Raw genomic sequence first — 21,433 nt, 5'->3', positions numbered from 1 at the left:
ATTGAATTAAAACCATTTGTCATCGGTGTTTAAATGTGACTTTGTGTTGTTTTCTTTCTCATTTCTCAGATGAACATCACTGTAAACTGAACACATACATTTCAAAAGCTGAATAAAAAGTCTTATACGTTCTGAACTATGTAAACAATAACATAAACATGTACAATACATTGATAAATAATGTGAATATTGTTGTTTAGAAGTCGTTTTTACTATGAAAGACAAAAACTGGTTTAAAAAGAGAAGAACGTGTGGTCACGTGGAGCGGAGGCCACGCCCCCCCCCAGCGGACAGGTATCACAGGTGACGTAAATGAGCAGGTGATTAGGCCAAACCACTGACACCTGTGACACCTGCTGTATATAAACAACTCCTTCACCTGCTTCATTCTCTGAGCCTCAGTGAATCATCACCTGAGCAGCTGAGCCTGAACTGAAGGTGAAGTAAAAACGCTCAGTCGATCCTTTTCTCTTTAATCTTGTTCACATTTTAACTCGTTGTTGTTTTTTCCTCCTTTTTTTTACAGACTCTGCGACTGAAATACTGCTCATCCACCCGGCGTGATGATGTCTGTTCGGTGAGAGCCATAAACCAAACCCCGTTCAAATGTTCTGCCGTTTTTGTGAACTAACGCTTTAAAAAGTGACTTTCTCTCCAAAACCCTTGTATCTAGGACTTTGTTCCGGCTCCGTTTGATCAAGCTGAACAATTCGTCTCATCGACATTTGTGATAGAATCCCACCTTTTAACGAACATTTTAACTTGTATTACTTTCATCTCTTAACAGGTTCCGTGAGCGTGACAAACCAGTCCAAACTCCAGCGTTAACGCCGAGACTCACGAAGGAGGTTTGTAGAAAATGACTTTTGTAGAAAATGACTTTTGATAGAAAACTAGTGGAATTACTTTTGTGTACGTGTGTTTATTTGCCATTGACTTACATCGTTATTCATCACCAGGTGAAAGAAGACGCCATGACACTCGGCCTGAATCCAGCCTCTTCACTTCCGGTTCTTCTTATTCCGCTTCCGCCCGGAGTCGACCTCTGTTCCGGTTCAGGAACAGACTCCACACAGGTGAGAGTGGACACAGAACATGCTTTGCTTTTGTTGATATCATTTTTATATTGTAATACTTGTTCTTAAGCTTTGTGTTTTTAACGTCTTCTCTTTGCTCTGTTTCAGAATCCTGGTTTAAACTGAAGGCAGTGATTTAACTCTAGCTCCAGGTAACCACAGCATTGTCTGCATGTTTCCTTTGTGCTAATCACATGTTAGCTGTCATAATGTAGTGTTCTCTGACCGTTTTGTTTTTTCACTCTCGCAGGTTTCAGAAGCTCCATCCTGAGTCACTGCAGCAGACTTTCAACAGGTGGTTTTTTTTTGGTTTTTTTTTAAACCGCATCCTCAAATGTGCTCACTTGCTCACAGCAATGGTAGCAAATGGTGATTATAGCACCTTATACTTAGTCCCTGCACCATTTTCACATCATGGCATGCATTAAGCCAGTGCTGCCTTGAATAGTGACTTAAATGTTTGGGATTCCCTTAACTGAATTAATTAACATTTTAATACAAGTAAAGCTACATTTCCTCTGTATTTATGTTTTCTCTTTATCTCATTCAGGTGCCAAAAATTATTTTGTGATAATGATGAAGAAAGTACATCTATTCAAGTCCTTGCAGTAAGAGGTACGAGCTGCAACTTACTTTATTTTTTTTCACATTCTCCTCTTGCTCTTTATTGTTATAAACTTGTATTTTTTTTTGTCAGGATTGCTGACTTTTCCTGCAGCAGTGGAAGCTTGGATAATCTGCCAGAGAAGCAGGTAAATCTCCATCTGTCAGAAGATGGCGCAGAGGACAGATTATAATCTGCTGTTTTCCTTTATTGACCTCTTACAAATGTCCTTGACCTTCTCTTGTTCTTGTTTACTTCAGACTCCGGGAATGTTTGGTGTAATGCAGGATGTGAACCACCTCAGGTATGCTTCATGGAAACTGCTTGTTTGCAATTGTGTTGAATAAACATTTGCTCAAAGGCATTTAAACAAAGTTACTTGTTGGTGTTTGATTTGAGGTCAAGCGTTTAGCTTATATTTAATCTGGCTTTTTTTTTTCACTCACATAGTCCTTCCTGTTGGCCACAAATACAATTCATGCAACAAGATGCTAAGCTGTAGGCTAACATCTGAAGATGTCAATTGATCTCCATTGTCCCCTTGCTAAATTTGGGTTTAAATTGCCCATGTCACCAAGTAAGAGTGACTTATGTTGTGTCATGTCCTTCCTGTTACCCACAATCCAAAAGGGCTTCTGATTTGAGCTAATCTGCAAGACCTTGGTCTTTAAATACTTGTGCTAATGCTGTAGGTAACGCCTGAAGATGTCACTTTTAAATGTCTTTCATTGTGCCCTTGCTAAATTTGGAGTATCTGACTAAAATTTTGATTTAAATTATTTGATGTAGAGCTGAATCGATTACTAAATGAGTGGCCAACTATTTGGATAAAACAAGACATTTGAGAAATCATTTCCAGCTTTGACAAACACTGATCAACATTTACTGACATATGACCAAACGACTTGAGAAAAAAATTGTTAGTTGCAACTCATGTGTTTAAAATACTATAGTCTGTGTCCTTGTTAGCCACAAGCTACTAATTTGGAAGACGGCCTTTAAGTACTTAAGCTGTCTGAAGAAAGTCAAATTTGTTTAATGCAGACTTATTGTGAACACTCAGCCTTATGTTGACTGTCATTGTGTCTCACATAGACAATGTTTATTGGTGTGCTGCTAAACAAGGGTCCATTTGTCTCCTAGGTCTAACTTGGTGTCTTGTCTTCTGCAGGATGCTGTTGAGAAACCAGAGGCTCCTTGAAGAGACAACTGCACCATCATGTGAGTCTGTTGTGTTGCAGCATGTCACCACTTCTGTTGAAGTTGTTTTTCTTTGTCTTCCAGAATGAAGATGGACTCTTGCAAGAATAGTTTCCTCCAAGCTGTGCTACAAAATAGTAAGCGATGTGGCCCCAACCCCTCTTTCACTCCCTAGTTTAGTTAGTCTGCACCAGTGTTTGCGTTTGTTAAAGTTAAATAAAAAGTCAAAAGAAGTTGAGATTTGTCTGTCTTTATTTGCTGCTTTTTGTTAAAACTGAAGAAGAAGAAGAAGAAGCCTTCGAGCATTTTTCACTCATTGTCTGGAGAGAAACATGTGTTTAGATAGTGCAATGCAGGGGTTTTTGTATTTCAAAAATAAAAACTTCAACTATACTTTGTTTCAAATTGTTTTTTCAAAAAATCAAGCATACAATTTTCTTTTTGTCTTTATTACATTTATATATTAAAAGTAAAAACATTTACTAAATACATTCAGTGAAGAACAACCAGAGGAGCTGCTGAAGAAAGTAAAGGACATGGAGAAAACATTACTAACTATAAAGACAACTAAGTTAAACATTTCCAAAAATAAATTTACTAAGTACATACAATGAGCCAGTGAACACTGGAGCTAAGGACAAAGAAAAAATTATAACTAAGTACAACGACCAGAAATGCTATAAGTTAAACATTTAGTAAATCTAAAGTGACACTAACAAAGTCAATGACTGAGTTTAAAAAAACTGGAGCTAAAGACAAAGTGTGAGTGTCAAAGAACAGATTATCAGATGAGACATCAAACTTTAAGCTCAAACTAACAGTTGTAAACTTTGACAGAGACATCTTCAGTAACTGTCAGCGATAAGTGTGAGACGTCACCACCTCTGAAGTTGTGTCACTACGATCACTGACAGTTACTGAAGACGTCTCTGTCAAAGTTTACAACTGTTAGTTTGAGGTTAAACTTTGTCGTCTCAGCTGATACTCTGTGTTCACCTGCTGACAGACACACGTTCACTAAAATAATCAGGCAACAGGAATGTTTGTCATTAACTTTTAGCTTTATTTAGATAAACAAATGACTCTACAACAGTAAACATTACTTTATGTAGATGTAGTGAAGCGAGGAAGAACAGAGTTTCTTCTCCACTGTTTGACTACATGTCCACGCTCATGGAGCAGACTAAACACACTGGTGAATACAAATGGACGTGAATACTCATCGTCTCAGAGCGCTGGAAGAAGCAGCTGACATCGTGGAGAAGATGATGATGGACGTCAACCAGTTTCTGCAGAAGAGAAGACAGGACATGGTTTAACTGGTGCTCTTTCACAAGTCAAGGACAAAAGGTCAGAACAGGCTCTGACATCACTTTGTCTACATCAACTGTGTCATAGTTTAGAGGCTCACATTGGAAATAATCTATCACTTTATTTACATTAAACAGCCCGATTTCATTGTTTTATTCATTTATCTCAGATATTTCAGCTCTTGTTGGTTTTAACTTTGACTGGATTAGATTAGATTATTCACCTGTTCTACACAGGAAAAACTGATCCTGGATTATCTAAGTTTGACATTTATTTTATGAATACTGGCTTAAATTTATTATAAAAGGCAGCATGATCTGCAAAAGATGAGATTATGTTCAATTGTTGCAATATTATGTATTTTTTTATATATTTGTATATTTTGATAAATTGGAAAAAGTGACATTTCAGTTATTTAAAATATAAAAGGAGATGCTACATAGAAAGATTGGATTTAAAATATGATTTTCCAGGTTAAGCAGGAGAAATTCAAAGTTACATCATTTTGTTTTTGCCGTTAATAAAACAGGAATTGAATGTTACTTTGAGGATTATTGGGTTAAATTTATTGTAAAATCTGACAACTGCACAAAGATTATTATATTTGATTGTTGCAAAATTATACAGAAAATAATAATGTTATAAAATACATAGTAAAATTAAGATTTTCGATTTTGTCACAGACAAAACGTTTAATCATTTGATTTGCCAGGTTTGTTTTTGTTCTATTAATAACAGCAATTGAATGTTTCTTTGAGGAGATTGTGAGAATAATATCTTTAATGGCGTTACAGGTTTTACACTAAATGGTCATTCTACTGACGTGTCACTGATAAAACACCAATTCAATATGAATTATTTTGGTTATTTTTTTCCCCACAGAAGGTTTATTTCAAAAGTGGACAATAATAGATGTTAAATTACACAAATCAGGATTCACATAAGAAGACACTGTTCTATTATCTTCATAAAATGGACTAAAATAGTTCGTTTCTAATCACTGTTATCACAATAATATGTTTACTTAGTCTGTTTTTTGGATAGAATTGGTCAAAATATAAGGATAGAAACAAATTGGACAAACTGTTTTTTCCTCGTGTCAGAGGAGAAGAAGAAGCGGCGGACGGGTTCTTCATGGCGGCTCGTCTTGTCTTCAGTGTCTTCATGGCGGCTCGTCTTGTCTTCAGTGTCTTCATGGCGGCTCGTCTTGTCTTCAGTGTCTTCATGGCGGCTCGTCTTGTCTTCAGTGTCTTCATGGCGGCTCGTCTCGTCTTCTTCTCCAGCAGAACATTCTGGAACTCTTCGCTTTGACTCCCCGACATCACGGCCGACAGCTCCCCGACATCTCTGCCCTCTCAGACGGCTTGTAGCACGGTCTTCTTCCTCTATACCTGGCCGCCGCCACACCTGACCTGCTAATCAAATGTTTGCTCCGTTTCCCATGATGCAGCGCTTCCGGAGCTAAAGACAAAGTGTGAGTGTCAAAGAACAGATTATCAGATGAGACAACAAACTTTAAGCTCAAACTAACAGTTGTAAACTTTGACAGAGACGTCAATATATATATATATATAAAGATACTTTCAATATAAGAAGTAAAAGTGGATCCTTTCAGCAGCGTTTAAAAGATGAAGGGGAAAGCTACGTCCAGCAGATGGCAGCATTTCCCAAGATGCAATTCAACAACAACAAAAAAACTTTATTAGTCTCCGTGGAGCAGTTCAAAACACACAGGGCAGTTAGGTATGAGCACAGGTGTGGAGTTTATCTCTGTTTCAGCTCAGTGTTTTAACGAGGACATGAACGTTCATTCATTACAGGTGAGGCTTCTCCTGCACACAGCGACACCGAACTTGAAGAGCGCGGTTTACTTCCCGTGACTTGGTACGGTCCACTCCGCCCCCCGGTGTGGATGTATTTAAAATGTTCCACTTAGTGTTTATCTTTCGGAGCTTCAGAAAAGCAGCAGAGAGGACGAGGAACAGCGCGGACAAACATGTGGTAACTCAACGACACACAAACACACATTTCTGAGTGTTTCTGTTCTCACTGTTGCTAACGTCCGTTCACAGGTGTTTACATTACACCTGCTGCTGCAGCTAATGTGACGTCACTGCTCCTCCGCATGACGAACCGTACACGTGTGTTGTCAATGCAATTAGTCAAAAAGTGTCTTCATACTGTCGAAAATGTCCTAGTATATCATGTCAACAAAAACTGTCCAAATATAAACTGTCAAAAATGTCCTGGTAATTGACCAAAAAAGTCCATAAAAATGTTTGTCCAAAAGAAGTCCAAAAATGGTTTGTCCAAAATGTGACCAAAAGGTCATACTTTAGCATGCTGTCCAACATTTGACCAAAAAGTCAAACTATAGTATGTCATCCAAAATTTGACCAAAAGAAGTCCAAAAATGGTTTGTCCAAAATGTGACCAAAAAGGAATAATATAGCATGTCGTCCAAAATTTTACCCAAAAAAGTAAAAATAGAATGTTTTTGTCCAAAATTTGACCAAAAAGTCATACTATAGCATGTCGTCCAAAATTTGACCAAAAAGTAATAATATGGCATGCCGTCCAAAATTTGACCAAATAAAGTTTTTAAAGTGTCGTCCAAAATTTGACCAAAAAGTCATACTATAGCATGTCGTCCAAAATTTGACCGAAAAAGTTTTTAAAAAATGTTGTCCAAAATATGACCAAAAACTAATAATATAGCATGTCGTCCAAAATTTGACCAAAAAAAGTTTCAAACATTTTTTGTCCAAAATTTGACCAAAAAGTCATACTATAGCATGTCGTCCAAAATTTGACCAAAAAAGTTTTTTAAAAATGTTGTTCAAAATTTGACCAACAAGTGGTATTATAGTATGTCGTCCAATATTTGACCAAAAACAGTCAAAAAACTTTGTCCAAAATTTGAACAAATAAAGTTTTTAAAGTGTCGTCCAAAATTTGACCAAAAAGTCATACTATAGCATGTCGTCCAAAATTTGACCGAAAAAGTTTTTAAAATTTGACCAAAAAGTCATACTATAGCATGTCGTCCAAAATTTGACCAAAAAAGTTTTTAAAAAATGTTGTTCAAAATTTAACCAAAAAGTGGTACTATAGTATGTCGTCCAAAATTTGACCAAAAACAGTCAAAAAACTTTGTCCAAAGTTTGACCAAAAAGTCATACTATAGCATGTCATCCATCCATCCATCCATCCATTATCTACCGCTTCCAATCCAAAAAAAAATGTTTTTGTCCTAAATTTGACCAAAAAGTCATACTATAGCATGTCGTCCAAAATTTGACCAAAAAAGTTTTTTAAAAATGTTGTTCAAAATTTGACCAACAAGTGGTATTATAGTATGTCGTCCAATATTTGACCAAAAACAGTCAAAAAACTTTGTCCAAAATTTGACCAAAAAGTCATACTATATAGCATGTCATCCATCCATCCATTATCTACCGCTTCCAATCCAAAAAAAAGAAAAAAAATGTTTTTGTCCTAAATTTGACCAAAAAGTCATACTATAGCATGTCGTCCAAAATTTGACCAAAAAAGTTTTTAAAAAATGTAGTTCAAAATGTGACCAAAAAGTCATACTATAGCATGTCGTCCAAAATTTGACCAAAAAAGTTTTTAAAAAATGTTGTTCAAAATTTAACCAAAAAGTGGTACTATAGTATGTCGTCCAAAATTTGACCAAAAACAGTCAAAAAACTTTGTCCAAAGTTTGACCAAAAAGTCATACTATAGCATGTCATCCATCCATCCATTATCTACCGCTTCCAATCCAAAAAAAAGAAAAAAAATGTTTTTGTCCTAAATTTGACCAAAAAGTCATATTATAGTAAGTCCAAAATTTGGCCAAAAAAGTTTTTAAAAATTGTTCAAAATTTGACCAAAAAGTCATACTATAGCATGTCGTCCAAAATTTGACCAAAAAAGTTTATTAAAAATGTTGTTCAAAATTTGACCAACAAGTGGTATTATAGTATGTCGTCCAATATTTGACCAAAAACAGTCAAAAAACTTTGTCCAAAATTTGACCAAAAAGTCATACTATATAGCATGTCATCCATCCATCCATTATCTACCGCTTCCAATCCAAAAAAAAGAAAAAAAATGTTTTTGTCCTAAATTTGACCAAAAAGTCATACTATAGCATGTCGTCCAAAATTTGACCAAAAAAGTTTTTAAAAAATGTAGTTCAAAATGTGACCAAAAAGTCATACTATAGCATGTCATCCATCCATCCATCCATCCATTATCTACCGCTTCCAATCCAAAAAAAGAAAAAAAATGTTTTTGTCCTAAATTTGACCAAAAAGTCATACTATAGCATGTCGTCCAAAATTTGACCAAAAAAGTTTTTAAAAAATGTAGTTCAAAATGTGACCAAAAAGTCATACTATAGCATGTCATCCATCCATCCATCCATCCATTATCTACCGCTTCCAATCCAAAAAAAAGAAAAAAAATGTTTTTGTCCTAAATTTGACCAAAAAGTCATATTATAGTAAGTCCAAAATTTGGCCAAAAAAGTTTTTTAAAAATGTTGTTCAAAATTTGACCAACAAGTGGTATTATAGTATGTCGTCCAATATTTGACCAAAAACAGTCAAAAAACTTTGTCCAAAATTTGACCAAAAAGTCATACTATATAGAATGTCATCCATCCATCCATTATCTACCGCTTCCAATCCAAAAAAAAGAAAAAAAATGTTTTTGTCCTAAATTTGACCAAAAAGTCATACTATAGCATGTCGTCCAAAATTTGACCAAAAAAGTTTTTAAAAAATGTAGTTCAAAATGTGACCAAAAAGTCATACTATAGCATGTCGTCCAAAATTTGACCAAAAAAGTTTTTAAAAAATGTTGTTCAAAATTTAACCAAAAAGTGGTATTATAGTATGTCGTCCAAAATTTGACCAAAAACAGTCAAAAAACTTTGTCCAAAGTTTGACCAAAAAGTCATACTATCGCATGTCATCCATCCATCCATTATCTACCGCTTCCAATCCAAAAAAAAGAAAAGAAATGTTTTTGTCCTAAATTTGACCAAAAAGTCATATTATAGTAAGTCCAAAATTTGGCCAAAAAAGTTTTTAAAAATGTTGTTCAAAATTTGACCAACAAGTGGTATTATAGTATGTCGTCCAATATTTGACCAAAAACAGTCAAAAAACTTTGTCCAAAATTTGACCAAAAAGTCATACTATAGCATGTCGTCCAAAATTTGACCAAAAAAGTTTTTTAAAAATGTTGTTCAAAATTTGGCCAACAAGTGGTATTATAGTATGTCGTCCAATATTTGACCAAAAACAGTCAAAAAACTTTGTCCAAAATTTGACCAAAAAGTCATACTATAGCATGTCGTCCAAAATTTGACCAAAAAAGTTTTTTAAAAATGTTGTTCAAAATTTGGCCAACAAGTGGTATTATAGTATGTCGTCCAAAATGTGACCAAAAAGTCATACTATAGCATGTCATCCATCCATCCATCCATCCATTATCTACCGCTTCCAATCCAAAAAAAAGAAAAAAAATATTTTTGTCCTAAATTTGACCAAAAAGTCATATTATAGTAAGTCCAAAATTTGGCCAAAAAAGTTTTTTAAAAATGTTGTTCAAAATTTGACCAAAAAGTCATACTATAGCATGTCGTCCAAAATTTGACCAAAAAAGTTTATTAAAAATGTTGTTCAAAATTTGACCAACAAGTGGTATTATAGTATGTCGTCCAAAATTTGACCAAAAAGTCATACTATATAGCATGTCATCCATCCATCCATTATCTACCGCTTCCAATCCAAAAAAAAGAAAAAAAATGTTTTTGTCCTAAATTTGACCAAAAAGTCATACTATAGCATGTCGTCCAAAATTTGACCAAAAAAGTTTTTAAAAAATGTAGTTCAAAATGTGACCAAAAAGTCATACTATAGCATGTCGTCCAAAATTTGACCAAAAAAGTTTTTAAAAAATGTTGTTCAAAATTTAACCAAAAAGTGGTACTATAGTATGTCGTCCAAAATTTGACCAAAAACAGTCAAAAAACTTTGTCCAAAGTTTGACCAAAAAGTCATACTATCGCATGTCATCCATCCATCCATTATCTACCGCTTCCAATCCAAAAAAAAGAAAAGAAATGTTTTTGTCCTAAATTTGACCAAAAAGTCATATTATAGTAAGTCCAAAATTTGGCCAAAAAAGTTTTTAAAAATGTTGTTCAAAATTTAACCAAAAAGTGGTACTATAGTATGTCGTCCAATATTTGACCAAAAACAGTCAAAAAACTTTGTCCAAAATTTGACCAAAAAGTCATACTATATAGCATGTCATCCATCCATCCATCCATCCATCCATCCATCATCTACCGCTTCCAATCCAAAAAAAAGAAAAAAAATGTTTTTGTCCTAAATTTGACCAAAAAGTCATATTATAGTAAGTCCAAAATTTGGCCAAAAAAGTTTTTAAAAATGGTTCAAAATTTGACCAAAAAGTCATACTATAGCATGTCGTCCAAAATTTGACCAAAAAAGTTTATTAAAAATGTTGTTCAAAATTTGACCACTAAGTGGTATTATAGTATGTCGTCCAATATTTGACCAAAAACAGTCAAAAAACTTTGTCCAAAATTTGACCAAAAAGTCATACTATATAGCATGTCATCCATCCATCCATTATCTACCGCTTCCAATCCAAAAAAAAGAAAAAAAATGTTTTTGTCCTAAATTTGACCAAAAAGTCATACTATAGCATGTCGTCCAAAATTTGACCAAAAAAGTTTTTAAAAAATGTAGTTCAAAATGTGACCAAAAAGTCATACTATAGCATGTCGTCCAAAATTTGACCAAAAAAGTTTTTAAAAAGTGTTGTTCAAAATTTAACCAAAAAGTGGTACTATAGTATGTCGTCCAAAATTTGACCAAAAACAGTCAAAAAACTTTGTCCAAAGTTTGACCAAAAAGTCATACTATCGCATGTCATCCATCCATCCATTATCTACCGCTTCCAATCCAAAAAAAAGAAAAGAAATGTTTTTGTCCTAAATTTGACCAAAAAGTCATATTATAGTAAGTCCAAAATTTGGCCAAAAAAGTTTTTAAAAATGTTGTTCAAAATTTAACCAAAAAGTGGTACTATAGTATGTCGTCCAATATTTGACCAAAAACAGTCAAAAAACTTTGTCCAAAATTTGACCAAAAAGTCATACTATATAGCATGTCATCCATCCATCCATCCATCCATCCATCCATCATCTACCGCTTCCAATCCAAAAAAAAGAAAAAAAATGTTTTTGTCCTAAATTTGACCAAAAAGTCATATTATAGTAAGTCCAAAATTTGGCCAAAAAAGTTTTTAAAAATGGTTCAAAATTTGACCAAAAAGTCATACTATAGCATGTCGTCCAAAATTTGACCAAAAAAGTTTATTAAAAATGTTGTTCAAAATTTGACCACTAAGTGGTATTATAGTATGTCGTCCAATATTTGACCAAAAACAGTCAAAAAACTTTGTCCAAAATTTGACCAAAAAGTCATACTATATAGCATGTCATCCATCCATCCATTATCTACCGCTTCCAATCCAAAAAAAAGAAAAAAAATGTTTTTGTCCTAAATTTGACCAAAAAGTCATACTATAGCATGTCGTCCAAAATTTGACCAAAAAAGTTTTTAAAAAATGTAGTTCAAAATGTGACCAAAAAGTCATACTATAGCATGTCGTCCAAAATTTGACCAAAAAAGTTTTTAAAAAGTGTTGTTCAAAATTTAACCAAAAAGTGGTACTATAGTATGTCGTCCAAAATTTGACCAAAAACAGTCAAAAAACTTTGTCCAAAGTTTGACCAAAAAGTCATACTATCGCATGTCATCCATCCATCCATTATCTACCGCTTCCAATCCAAAAAAAAGAAAAGAAATGTTTTTGTCCTAAATTTGACCAAAAAGTCATATTATAGTAAGTCCAAAATTTGGCCAAAAAAGTTTTTAAAAATGTTGTTCAAAATTTAACCAAAAAGTGGTATTATAGTATGTCGTCCAATATTTGACCAAAAAAGTTTTTTAAAAATGTTGTTCAAAATTTGGCCAACAAGTGGTATTATAGTATGTCGTCCAATATTTGACCAAAAACAGTCAAAAAACTTTGTCCAAAATTTGACCAAAAAGTCATACTATAGCATGTCGTCCAAAATTTGACCAAAAAAGTTTTTTAAAAATGTTGTTCAAAATTTGGCCAACAAGTGGTATTATAGTATGTCATCCAATATTTGACCAAAAACAGTCAAAAAACTTTGTCCAAAATTTGACCAAAAAGTCATACTATATAGCATGTCATCCATCCATCCATCCATCCATCCATCTACCGCTTCCAATCCAAAAAAAAGAAAAAAAATGTTTTTGTCCTAAATTTGACCAAAAAGTCATACTATAGCATGTCGTCCAAAATTTGACCAAAAAAGTTTTTAAAAAATGTTGTTCAAAATTTGACCAAAAAGTGGTATTATAGTATGTCGTCCAAAATTTGACCAAAAACAGTCCAAAAACTTTGTCCAAAATTTGACCAAAAAGTCATACTATAGCATGTCGTCCAAAATTTGACCAAAAAAGTTTTTAAAAAATGTTGTTCAAAAAGTGGTACTATAGTATGTCGTCCAAAATTTGACCAAAAAGTCATGCTATAGTAAGTCCAAAATTTGGCTAAAAAGTCATACTATAGTAAGTCCAAAATGTGTTCAAAATTTGACCAAAAAAAGTATTTTATTAAGACGATTAACTCACTAACCTGATCCCCAACCAAGAACTGGAGTAAATGAACATGTTTGTTCAATGCATATGATTGTGCTTCCTTGACCAATAAGTGATACTATAGTATGTTGTCCAAAATTTGACCCAAAAATATTTAGTCCAAAATTTGACCAAAAAGTGATACTATAGCATGTCGTCCAAAATTTGACCAAAAAAGTTTTTAAAAAATGTTGTTCAAAATTTGACCAAAAAGTGGTACTATAGTATGTCATCAATTAACTCACTAACCTGATCCCCAACCAAGAACTGGAATAAATGAACATGATTGTTCAGTGCATACGATTGTGCTTCCTTTGTTATGTTGTGAAAACAATAAAAAGAATGTTGTGCAAAAAGAAAATGTCTTCAGTAAAGTATGTTTTCAAAAAATGTTAAAATGCAATATAGCATCAAAACTGTCAAAAATGAGTATCTAGTGTTCGAGACAGTCCAGGTGTTTTACAAGCATGATTGTAGGACGTGTTGATGCTATTGTGGATGTAAGATTGTTCAAACTAAATTCACTATTAAGTTAAGGTTACATCATAAATCTAATGCTTTAAGTGAATAACGAATAAAAACAAAGCAGTGACTTAAAGTAAACGAGTAAAAAGACACATTGGGCAACACACTTTGTGTACAAGTGAAATGTTAACAGACTAAAGCCTTGTCTCTGTATTTATAGAGTAGGAGGTCCTCCACCCTGTGCACTTCATGGAGGAGGAGGAGCTAAAAACAGTGAGCTATCCCTTTAACGGAGAAAACTAGTGACGCTCACACAGTTCATGTGCTGATCGTGTTTAAGCAGCAGTTACTAAACAAACACCTGGACCCAAAAAACCTCATTTTAGTGAACAGGAACCCTTTACCACCTCTAGGAAGCCGGGGACTGCCATGTTGTGGACTGGAACAATGCCTCAGGTCGTGGAACCAAACCCGCCGGACTGGAACGACCCTGCAGTCGTGGGACCGAACTTGCTGGACCTGGCGCAACGGTGGGTTTGCGCCAGTCCAGCAGGTTCAGTTCTACAACTGCTGGGTTGTTCCAGTCCGGTGGGTTTGGTTCCACAACCGTGAACCCAAAACGTTGTGAAAAACCACAACCTGGCAACCCTCGCGCTGCACGCAGCCCCAGCCGTTGTGGAAACCAAACCTGGCAACCCTCGCGCTGCACGCAGCCCCAGCCGTTGTGGAAACCAAACCTGGCAACCCTCGCGCTGCACGCAGCCCCAGCCGTTGTGGAAACCAAACCTGGCAACCCTCGCACTGCAAGCAGCCCCAGCCATTGTGGAAATCAAACCTGGCAACCCTGACCAAAAAAAAAGTTTTTTTTCACCAAAATTAGCTTTTGTACAACCCAACCTGGCAACCATCACCCCCCCACACATCCATCACCACCTTGCACACCTCAGCCCCACACCAGTGACCCATTACCCTCACACCCCCACACCAGTGACCCATTACCCTCACACCCCCAGCATACGTTACCAATCATCCTTTCGCACAACCTCCTCGTGGAACCGAACCCGCAACCTTGAGATCCGAACATCGCCCCCAGTCTTGGTCGAGGACAAAGCCGCTGCGCCACCGACTTGTTGTAAATATAGGTTTTTTCGTCCCCTTTCAATCGTAACTTTGCACGTTGGACTTTAAAAATATTAGTCTTTGCGGGATTCGAACCCACGACGTCAAAACTTGACAGCAGCATTCTTACCCACTGAGCCACCGGTTCTGACATTTGTACATGTTTTCGGCGAGCTATGGCTGTTTATATTGACTCTTAAACTAAAAGACAGCATCACTGTGGGATTCGAACCCATAACCTCGGGGATGTGAGTCATCTGCTGACAGTCTGAGCCACTTGTCCAGATGCTTTCTCACACATTTTCGGTAATCATAATTTTTCTGTTGTGGTCAGAGTTTCTTTAAGTATTGACATTTTTTCCAAAACTCTCTGGACTCTACAATATCGGACTATTGTCAGGTGTTCAAGTTTCAAAAAGACAAAAAGACAAACAGTTTAATTCTGGGCTTCTCTGGAATCGAACCCCAGTCTCCCAATCCATGAGCCAATGTCAAACTCATAGAGCTATACAACGTAACAAGGAATTTTTTTGGTTTTGTTTTATTTGTTTTTTCCGTCTGTCATATTGGTATAGGTGTTCAACAGTGTGATGACGCAAATGTTTATAATTCAATGCAATCAGTCAAAACCTCTTTGAACAAGCATCTGCGTGATAAGGCTCAGAGAAATCACATGGTTGTGGAACAGAACCTGCAAACCTCGCTGTTGTGGACCGGGCTAAGACAACCATGGGCGACGCTAGCCCCCTTTTTAGGGGTGCGTCAGTGTGTGTGTGTGTGTGTGTGTGTGTCCTGCCAGTGACCAATGATGGACGTACGACAATTGTTGTTGTGTCAAAAATACTTTTATTTGTTATTATTATTCATTTCAAACCCACAATGGAGAACACAGCTTCTCCTGTGAAGAGAGTTCAGGTTCAGACTGGTTGTTGCTCGCAGCGACAATACATTATGCTAATTTAAGCTAATCGCCTGCTTGCGCTAGCTTCACATTTAATCAAATGTTCCACCTGAAAATATATAATAGACACAGTGAATAGGGCTGAACGATATGGACAAAATGTCAAATCTCGATATTCATGCCAGATATCTCGATATCGATATCGATAAGATACGATATGATATGACTACAGGTTCGGTGAAAACCAAGCATTTTTCAGAAAAATAAAAACATTATACAAAAGACTGTGGAAAGTGCAGTTTTATTGATGAGAACTCACTGCCAGTCATCAACATTAACATAAAGTCACCAAAGAATAAATAAAAAATCATTTTTCATCATCATCACATTTTTTACTGCAGCTCCACTTTAATGTTCGATGCATTATCAGTCATCACGCAAACCTGTTGGTCCTCCTTCAAGTCCCAGTGTGCTAACCGTTAGCAGCTAACGCAGCTCTCATCCTGCGCTATATTATCACCTGTATGTTCCCCGGGGAAGAAGGACTTCTGCAGACAGCGGGTCCTGAGTTTGTTGTAATAAAACGGATCGTTAAACTGATGTAAGGTTCGGTTGTCCGGCTTGACCACAGGTCCGTGGTTGTGGCGAAATGATCAATGATTTATGTTTTGGCACAAAATCGCCACCGGCCTCATTATCTTCCGCACACATGTCACTATTCTTTCTTTTTTTTTATTTTCCCACTCTGTGTCGTGTGTGTGAGGGGGAAAATCTATATCGTTTATATCGTCGCTTTTTTGATATTAATATCTTGAATGTTCATATCTCGATATCGATACGATAACGATATATCGTTCAGCCCTAACAGTGAATATCGTGCACGTTAACAACAGTACATAAACCAAATTAAACGAATATGTCAGGAAGTTGTTTTTTAAATGCGAAAAGTGCGAGATTGGTTGCTCCTCGCAGCTACATTATGCTAATCGAAGCTAATCGCCTGCTTGCTCTAGCTTCACATTGATTAAAAAATATTCTCATCTAAATGAGGCTAATCTAACTGTTATGTAAGCTTATAATGAGCATATTTTAGCACGGTGCACACATATGAATTTAACCTGTTTGTTGGCGTGTGCACATTGTGTTTCACATGGGTAGATTATTGTGCACCTGTGTGTGTGTGTGTGTGTGTGTGTAGACACCCACCTGCGTGACGGTAGCGGTATCCTCATGAAGGTCTTGTACGTCCTGAGCTCTCTGTGCAGATCCATGAAATGTTTCTCCTTCCTCTTCACCATCCAGGTGAACTCGCCATGTTTCGGCTCAATCTTGAACACGGCCGGCAGAGACTACGAGATGAGAGCGGGGATTAGATTTGAACAATTTCTTTACGTACGGTTATTTTAAAGCACATTTAACGAGGGGGATAAACTCAAATTATTATAACCAGTTGATTTAAAGACGACAACAGTAACTGTTAGAGAAACAGAATCATAACAGCTCTGTGAAGCAATACTATCAGACCTGACTGAGGGAGCATTTCTGTGCATACAGCAGCAACACAGGTAGAATAATACTTATACCAAGCTATCATTTATTTATTATTGTCTGTTTTTTTAATGAATTAATAGATTCATTTTGCATATTTATTGCATAAAGATGTTTATATATTAGCGTGCCCAGCGCTAGTTTATTTTATTGTTTTTTTTTTTCATTTAACACGACCTTTAATTTCACACTGAAAAAAAACAATCGTGAGATGATTTCAGACAAACAGCGACAACGACGACGACGAATAATAATAATAATATTTGACTGTAGGCGCGCTAACGGCGCTAAACGAGCTAATGCAGCTAACGGAGCAAACTGGTAAACGGTGCTTGGACTTCTGTGTCGCGGCACGTAAACATGCCGTCACATGCGTCTTTTTCCGGTCTATCTTCATGGAAGCGCATCATGTGTTAACCTAGTGCCCAGCACTATTATATTCTGAACTATTTATCTTTCCACATCAAAACAAACTTTTATTTTGAAATCCTGTGCAATATCATCATATATATTATTATTTCCGCCCCCAGGTCATTTGACTTCCTGCTTTACCTTGTTGACGCTGCGGTTCTGCGACAGGTTAAAGCGGTCCTGAGCGGTGGTGAACCTCTCCACCTCCAGGATTCGGACGGTAATGGGCACAGTGGAGAGGTAGACCTTGGCGCTGGCCTCCTTGAAGCCCACCGTGGCGTACACGGCTGAAAACGGGATACGACAGTCCCCTAGGAGAGAGGAAGAGGAGGAAGGATGAAGGAGGCTTGTGTAGGTAGGTGTTTCTTGGAAGCTCGGGCTGCAGAGTGGGCTGCAACAGACTTTTATGCTTTTGCTCGTGTGGAGAGAGTGTTGAGGTCAACTTTTTTCTCTGGTAAAGTTTGTGAGATCTAAATTAAGTAAAGGAAGAAAAACCACCTTCATGCACGTCCACTGTGAGATTCCTGTGTGAAGCTCAATACATTAAGCTTTTTCCCTCTAATTTTCAACCTTCTGCCTATATATCCTACATTTTATAATTGATCTTGTCATTTTTTAATGTTTTTTTAATTTTGTATTTATGCATTTATTTTTTTATTGTTATTGTTTATTTTATAACTGTTTATTTTTACCTCAACTTTCTGCCATGTTTCTTTTAATTGTTATTCTATGGTTTTATGTTTTTAATTCTAGATTTGAATGTTTTGACCTGTAGCACTTTGAGATGATCAAAGTGCTACAGGTCAAAACATTCAAAGTGCAACATTCAAAGTGCAATATAAATAAAATGTATTATTATTATTGCATATTACATATACAGGGATTCTACAAAAAAAAACCCTAAGATGACAATTACAAATGTATGGTTTCTAGCATACACTGGTACACTAATCTCTTTGGTTTTTGTGTTTCAAAAATAAAAACTTCAACTATACTTTGTTTCAAATTGTTTTTTCAAAAAAATCAAGCATACAATTTTCTTTTTGTCTTTATTACATTTATATATTAAAAGTAAAAACATTTACTAAATACATTCAGTGAAGAACAACCAGAGGAGCTGCTGAAGAAAGTAAAGGACATGGAGAAAACATTACTAACTATAAAGACAACTAAGTTAAACATTTCCAAAAATAAATTTACTAAGTACATACAATGAGCCAGTGAACACTGGAGCTAAGGACAAAGAAAAAATTATAACTAAGTACAACGACCAGAAATGCTATAAGTTAAACATTTAGTAAATCTAAAGTGACACTAACAAAGTCAATGACTGAGTTTAAAAAAACTGGAGCTAAAGACAAAGTGTGAGTGTCAAAGAACAGATTATCAGATGAGACATCAAACTTTAAGCTCAAACTAACAGTTGTAAACTTTGACAGAGACATCTTCAGTAACTGTCAGTGATCATAGTAACGCACAACTTCAGTGATAAGTGTGAGACGTCACCACCTCTGAAGTTGTGTCACTACAATCACTGACAGTTACTGAAGACGTCTCTGTCAAAGTTTACAACTGTTAGTTTGAGGTTAAACTTTGTCGTCTCAGCTGATAATCTGTGTTCACCTGCTGACAGACACACGTTCACTAAAATAATCAGTCAACAGGAATGTTTGTCATTAACTTTTAGCTTTATTTAGATAAACAAATGACTCTACAACAGTAAACATTACTTTATGTAGATGTAGTGAAGCGAGGAAGAACAGAGTTTCTTCTCCACTGTTTGACTACATGTCCACGCTCATGGAGCAGACTAAACACACTGGTGAATACAAATGGACGTGAATACTCATCGTCTCAGAGCGCTGGAAGAAGCAGCCGACATCGTGGAGAAGATGATGGACGTCAACCAGTTTCTGCAGAAGAGAAGACAGGACATGGTTTAACTGGTGCTCTTTCACAAGTCAAGGACAAAAGGTCAGAACAGGCTCTGACATCACTTTGTCTACATCAACTGTGTCATAGTTTAGAGGCTCACATTGAAAATAATCTATCACTTTATTTACATTAAACAGCCCGATTTCATTGTTTTATTCATTTATCTCAGATATTTCAGCTCTTGTTGGTTTTAACTTTGACTGGATTAGATTAGATTAGACACCTGTTCTACACAGGAAAAACTGATCCTGGATTATCTAAGTTTGACATTTATTTTATGAATACTGGCTTAAATTTATTATAAAAGGCAGCATGATCTGCAAAAGATGAGATTATGTTCAATTGTTGCAATATTATGTATTTTTTTATATATTTGTATATTTTGATAAATTGGAAAAAGTGACATTTCAGTTATTTAAAATATAAAAGGAGATGCTACATAGAAAGATTGGATTTAAAATATGATTTTCCAGGTTAAGCAGGAGAATTCAAAGTTACATCATTTTGTTTTTGCCGTTAATAAAACAGGAATTGAATGTTACTTTGAGGATTATTGGGTTAAATTTATTGTAAAATCTGACAACTGCACAAAGATTATTATATTTGATTGTTGCAAAATTATACAGAAAATAATAATGTTATAAAATACATAGTAAAATTAAGATTTTCGATTTTGTCACAGACAAAACGTTTAATCATTTGATTTGCCAGGTTTGTTTTTGTTCTATTAATAACAGCAATTGAATGTTTCTTTGAGGAGATTGTGAGAATAATATCTTTAATGGCGTTACAGGTTTTACACTAAATGGTCATTCTACTGACGTGTCACTGATAAAACACCAATTCAATATGAATTATTTTGGTTATTTTTTTCCCCACAGAAGGTTTATTTCAATAGTGGACAATAATAGATGTTAAATTACACAAATCAGGATTCACATAAGAAGACACTGTTCTATTATCTTCATAAAATGGACTAAAATAGTTCGTTTCTAATCACTGTTATCACAATAATATGTTTACTTAGTCTGTTTTTTGGATAGAATTGGTCAAAATATAAGGATAGAAACAAATTGGACAAACTGTTTTTTCCTCGTGTCAGAGGAGAAGAAGAAGCGGCGGACGGGTTCTTCATGGCGGCTCGTCTTGTCTTCAGTGTCTTCATGGCGGCTCGTCTTGTCTTCAGTGTCTTCATGGCGGCTCGTCTCGTCTTCTTCTCCAGCAGAACATTCTGGAACTCTTCGCTTTGACTCCCCGACATCTCTGCCCTCTCAGACGGCTTGTAGCACGGTCTTCTTCCTCTATACCTGGCCGCCGCCACACCTGACCTGCTAATCAAATGTTTGCTCCGTTTCCCATGATGCAGCGCTTCCGGAGCTAAAGACAAAGTGTGAGTGTCAAAGAACAGATTATCAGATGAGACAACAAACTTTAAGCTCAAACTAACAGTTGTAAACTTTGACAGAGACGTCAATATATATATATATATAAAGATACTTTCAATATAAGAAGTAAAAGTGGATCCTTTCAGCAGCGTTTAAAAGATGAAGGGGAAAGCTACGTCCAGCAGATGGCAGCATTTCCCAAGATGCAATTCAACAACAACAAAAAAACTTTATTAGTCTCCGTGGAGCAGTTCAAAACACACAGGGCAGTTAGGTATGAACACAGGTGTGGAGTTTATCTCTGTTTCAGCTCAGTGTTTTAACGAGGACATGAACGTTCATTCATTACAGGTGAGGCTTCTCCTGCACACAGCGACACCGAACTTGAAGAGCGCGGTTTACTTCCCGTGACTTGGTACGGTCCACTCCGCCCCCCGGTGTGGATGTATTTAAAATGTTCCACTTAGTGTTTATCTTTCGGAGCTTCAGAAAAGCAGCAGAGAGGACGAGGAACAGCGCGGACAAACATGTGGTAACTCAACGACACACAAACACACATTTCTGAGTGTTTCTGTTCTCACTGTTGCTAACGTCCGTTCACAGGTGTTTACATTACACCTGCTGCTGCAGCTAATGTGACGTCACTGCTCCTCCGCATGACGAACCGTGCACGTGTGTTGTCAATGCAATTA

This window comes from Microchirus variegatus (assembly GCF_963457635.1).
Source record: "Microchirus variegatus genome assembly, chromosome: 7".
Taxonomy (NCBI): domain Eukaryota; kingdom Metazoa; phylum Chordata; class Actinopteri; order Pleuronectiformes; family Soleidae; genus Microchirus; species Microchirus variegatus.
Note: the sequence above shows the minus strand (reverse complement) of the source record.